The following is a 6,000-nucleotide window of genomic DNA, read 5'->3' as shown; positions in this document are numbered from 1 at the left end:
TCTATTTAACTTATCGTTTATTTAGATTTTTATTTATTATAAAGTTTATGAGATTTTTATAGTCCGTATAAACTATTACTTCGTACTTAGTTCTAGATAACTATAGTCTCTATTCTTAAAATACTTTAATAATTACTATTAGTTCCTTATTATAGATTTGCTAATTTAATTCTGCTCCGTAGAATACTTTAGAGTAGAAGTAATATAGATAGAGCTTTTTTTATTCGTTTTATTATCTTAGAACCGCTCCTATAGCGAAGTCTAAAGTATCGGTCTTAACTTTAAAAAGTTTTCGGGGGTCTAGGATTATAATAACCGGTTCGGAGATGACTATGTTCTTAATTTTAATAAATACTTTTTTATACTTGGGGTCCTAGATAAATAGGGTATTTTTTCGTATTAGGTTATTAAGGGGTCTAACTATACTAGTATAGTTTTTAAGGAATCGTTAATAGAAATTAACGAATCCTAAGAATCCTTATACGTCCTTAACGTTTTGCGGTATGGGCTAGTCCCTAATTACTTTTATTTTTAATACTTATATATAGATTTATCCTAGCGTAATAGTATATCCTAAGAAATCTACTTTTTATATATAGAACTCGTACTTAGAAGGTTTAGTGTATAGCTTAGTATTTTAGAGTTTTTAAAATACTATATAAATATACTTCTTATATATTTTAAGATCGGGAGAGAAAATAAGAATATTATTAATATAGATAATAATAAAAATATCGACGTACTCCCGGAGTACGTAGTTAACTATTATTTAAAAGGTTACTAGAGTATTAGTAAGTCCGAAGGGTATAACGAGATACTTAAAGAGTCCTCTACGAGTTTAGAATACCGTTTTTTATTTATCTCTTTTTTTAATTCGAATCTAGTTAAATACTTCTTTAAGATTTATAGTAGTAAACTAGTTAGCTCCGTAAAGTAAATTTCTAAGCTTAGTAATAAGTAGTAAAGGATAGTAATTTTTTTTTATAATTTCGTTAAGTTTTTTATAGTCGATAATAGGTCTTAATTTCCCGCCCTTCTTTAGTATAAAGAATAAGGGGAATCCTATAGGAGAATTCGATAGTTAAATATATTCCTTCTCGAGCTTCTTATTAATATATTCGTTAAGATACTCTTATTCTTTTTAATTTATTAAGTATATTAAAAAGAACCCGGGTTGCGCTCTTTTTTTAAGTTCGATTTTTATATCCTAGTTACTATGTTCTAATAATCCTATTTCTTTAGGTTTTATAAATAATTTTATATATATTTAATACTCCTCGGGTATAGTTTAGAGTCATTACGATCCTTAATTATTAATACTATATACGAACTTCCTAAATCTTTTTATTATCTTAATAAAAGCTATATATCATATTTATTTTCGTTTTTTAGGAGTTATTAAAAATCCGTTTAAACCCTTTTTTTTCTTAAGTCGTTTAGTAACTAGATTTTCTTAGAAAACCTAGTTAGTAATCTAATTTATTTATAAGTTATACTTTCGTAACTACGAGATTCTTAGGATAATATCGATATTTCCGATCTCCGTAATATCGTATTATAGTTATTCTTATTAATTATTAATATATATTAAGAAGTATACGGTCTCTTAATTAATATATCCGTAGTTATAGTTAACTCGTTCTCTTTTTACTATTTATAGTTAATATAGGTTATCTTTTTATACTTATAGTAGGTTAAGTTTATTTACTATTCTTAGTAAAATATAAGTTTCTTATGCGCTACTATTAATAATAGCGTTTAGTCCTCGTTCGTAAATATCGAGGTTAACTTATACGTATACGTCGTTACGTTATTTAGTTATATATAAGAACTTTTTTTTTATTTTTACTTTTTGTCGTTCTTTTATAATTAGCTTTTTTAGTTTTTTATTATTTACTTTTTTGGGCGGTTTCTTTATTTATATCTCTCTTAGTATTCCCTCTATATTTTAGCTTTTTTAACATAGTAAATTTAGTATTAGTCGTATTTATAGTCTTTTTATTCTATATATTCATTATTAAGGTACTTTATAAAAAAGCTAGGGTCTAGGCTAAATATTACTTTATCGTCGTTATCGAAGCTTAGTAACGTCTAACTAAGTAGCTAGTCTTTTATATAAACATCCTTAATAAGTTTATTATTACGTCTTTATAAATAGAAACGGCTATCTTATTTATATACGAGGTACTAGAAGTATTTATCGTCTAGACATTCTACCCAAAACAATTTTTTATAAAAAGGATTTTCGGGGTCGAGTAAAGAGTAGTTTTTATTTATATAGGGGGTTATTATAACCTTCTTACGTTCTCTAGTCCTATAGAACTAAACGGTTTAGTTATTCTTAAATAAATAAATATATTTATACTATAGTTCGTCGTCGTCCTTTTTAAAGCTAGTATTATTAACGCTAGGCGGGGCCCTATAATCGATTTCTATCTAAGTACGTTATTAGGTAACGTTACGAAGTTCGTTCGAATTATAGGGTAATTCTATTTTATTAAAATAAAAGGAGCTAGTTCTTATTTTAAAGTCTTCTTTTTTTTTAAAGTTAAAGTTGATTTTTCCCTCCTTTATAACTCCGAAGTTAAGGTTCGGTCTCTTAATTACTTCGATCTTATTTTTATATAAGAGGTCTTCGAGCTACTCTCTAACTTTATAAATAAATTTTCTATTACCGTCTATTTTTCGTATTATATAAATAGACTTAGTTAGGAATTTATCTAAATTGAGTTCTTTTTTAGACTCGATAGGTTATTTTTAGTTTATATGGTTTTGTCGTGCTATATAGACGAGGCTATTTATAATTTTTTTTATATTAGGTCCTTTTTTTTTAAACTTAAGGAGTTGCTCCCTTGTGCTAGCTAAGAATCTTTACTTAATTCGTCCTTTAAAAAGGTAAAGCGTATCTTTTATAACGGGGTCTATTTTAGCTTTCTCCTCTATGTTCTTATAAATCTAAGAAAGTATTATAATATATTCGATATTATTTTTTTTAAGAGTATAGGGTCAGTAGGTAGGTATCTCTTCCTCTTTTATTACTACCGCTAGGGTCTTAATAAATAATATAGTATCTTATCTAGATCGTCCTATATTCTTAGGTTACTTTGGGTACTATCCTATTTATTCCTTATTATTTTAGTAGGTAAGATAGTTATTATTATAGTAGGCTATTTACGAGAGTTACTTATAGGGGGCTTTTTTATTTATAATATTAGCTCGTTTTTTTAGAATAGGTTAGTGTTAAATATGCTTAGGTTATTAGTAGTCTCTAGCTATATATCCTAGCTTATCGTAGTTATAGTATTTAAAGTCCTTTTTTTATTACGGTTTTTTGCGCTTCGTAATACTAAGATCTATAGGTCTACCGTATTATTTATAAGACGTGCTCTATTATTATTAGTTTCTTAGGTTATTTTAGTAGTTACTTAGTAGTTTACCGTAGCTTTAGTATTTTCTATTAGAATTGGCTTAAGGGCGTCGTACCTCTCCCTTTTCTTTATATCGTTTGTATAATTAAGTATCGATTTTAATAATAAGCTTAATATACTATAAGAATTCTATTAGCGTCTCTATCTTATTAAGTTCGTTCTTAATTTTATTTTTTAATCCTTAGTAGAACGAAAAGATATAGGTTTTTTTAATAGAGTCGAGTCGTATTACGAGTTTTTTAAACTCGGTAGCGTAGTACGAGGCGGACTTAGTTTATTAAAGGTTAGTTAGGTCTTTTTTAGCTTATCGTTTTTTATTAAGGTCCTAGAATAGGGATTCGAGGGTATTTTAAAATCCTGCTATGTTACTAAAAATATTCGTAGTTTCTTTTTTATAGTATAATAAATAACCGTTATTACTAAGGAATTCTTTTTAAAAGGGTTCGAACTACTCTAGGGCTCGTCTTTTAAAAAAGGTTACTACGTAAATAACTCGTTTAGTCTTATTACGGAAGTTAGTAGCGTAGAACGTTTAATAAGTTCTAATCTAAATTAGGAATTCCTTAAGGCGTTTAGTAGTTTTATTAAAAGTAGTAGGTACGTTAAGCTTAAGTTTTTTTTGTCTATCCGTAGGGGTCTTAATAATATTAGTAGTGGTTCGGAGGGTTTTAACTTCTTATTCTAGGTCGTCTACTTCTCTTTTTTTAATCCTTAAGTTAGTTATAGTTTCGTTAACTATGTTTTAGAGAGCGGCGATATTTTTATTATTTTTAGTTAGAGTTACGGCTATTTGAGTAGAGTTATTATTAAAAAGTTCCGTAAGTTCTTTATTCTGCTTATTACTTTTCTTAATAGTACGTCGTATTTTTTTATAATTTGCTTTTTTAAGAACCGTATTACTATCGGAGTTATAAGTAATATTAGGTATCTCGTTATCCTCGACCCTAGCTAGCTCGCTAGCTAAGTTAACGGGTTATTTAGAATTAGATAAAGGGGTACTTAGGGTCTTAGAAAATATCGTCGTTCGTTTTACTACTTAGTAAGTCTCGTAGGGTTAACTTACTAAATAGGAATAATTAAAATATTACGGCTAGCTAGTTATAGTAAGTATATTAATAGAAGTTAAGGCTACGAGTACTAAGTAAATAGTATTATAGTCGTAAATAGCTTTTTTAAAGCTATATTTATAAATCGTAAAATAAATAAGGCTTCGGTAATTAATCGTAATCTTATTAGAAGGGGTTCTTAGTAAAAATAGTTAAAAGCGATCGTAAGATTTAATATTAAGTTAATTATTAAAAAAGTTATAAGAAGTCTATCTTTAAGCCCGGCTTAAGTCTATATTATATATAAGTCTCGTTTTTAAATATATCTTTTATCTATATATTATTTTAACGGGCCCTATATTTTAAATATACGGGCTCTATATAATAAAAAGACGGGGTCCGTATCCTTAATATACGGACCTTTTTATTTTTTATCGTTACGTAACTTATCCTATAGTTCTTCTATTCTATAGGAGTTACTTTATATTCTTATACTTTTATATATATAGTATACCGTAGCTACCGTAAGCCTGCGGGGCAGGCCCTAGTCTTAATTATATATATTAGGTCGTAATACTTTTATACGAAAATAAAATCGAAGTAATTAAAAGACCGACTCTTAATTTCGGAGTTATAAAGGAGAGAAAAATTAATTTTAATTTTAAAAAAGAAAAAGATTTTAAAATAGGAACTAGCTCTTTTTATTTTAATAAAATAGAATTATTTTATAATTTAGACGAACTTCGTAACGTCGCTTAATAACGTATTTAGATAGAGATTAATTATAAGGTACTACTTAGTATTAACGATATTAGTTTTAAAGAGGACGATAAGAAACTATAGTATAAATATATTTATTTATTTAAGGATAACTAAACTATTTAGTTTTATAAAATAAGAGAACGTAAAAAGGTCGTAATAACCCCCTATATAGATAAAAACTACTTTTTATTCGACCCCAAAGATCCTTTTTATAAGGAATTGTTTTAAATAAAATATTTAAATAATAAATACCTCTAATACTTCGTATATAAATAAAATAGCCGTTTTTATTTATAAAAACGTAATAATAAACTTATTAAGGATATTTACGTAAAAGACTAGCTACTTAGTTAAATATTACTAAGCTTTAATAATAATAATAAAATAATATTTAGCTTAGATCTTAGCTTTTTTATAAAGTGCTTTAATAATAAATATATAGAATAAGAAAATTATAGATATAACTAATATTAAATTTATTATATTAGAAAGGTTAAGGTATAGAGAGAATATTAAAAGAGGTATAAATAAAGGAACTATTTAAAAAAGTAAATAATAAAAAACTAAAAAAGCTAATTATAAAAGAATAATAAAAAGCGAAAATAAAAAAAAAGTTCTTATATATAACTAAATAACGTAACGACGTATATTTATAAATTAACCTTAATATTTATGAACGAGGACTAAATATTATTATTAATAATAATATATAAGAAACTTATATTTTATTAAGAATAGTAAATAAACTTAATTTACTATAAATA

This window comes from Colletotrichum paranaense, assembly GCF_030867605.1.
Source record: "Colletotrichum paranaense strain IMI 384185 chromosome Unknown Scaffold_8.1, whole genome shotgun sequence".
In the NCBI taxonomy this organism is placed as follows: Eukaryota; Fungi; Ascomycota; class Sordariomycetes; order Glomerellales; family Glomerellaceae; genus Colletotrichum; species Colletotrichum paranaense.
Note: the sequence above shows the minus strand (reverse complement) of the source record.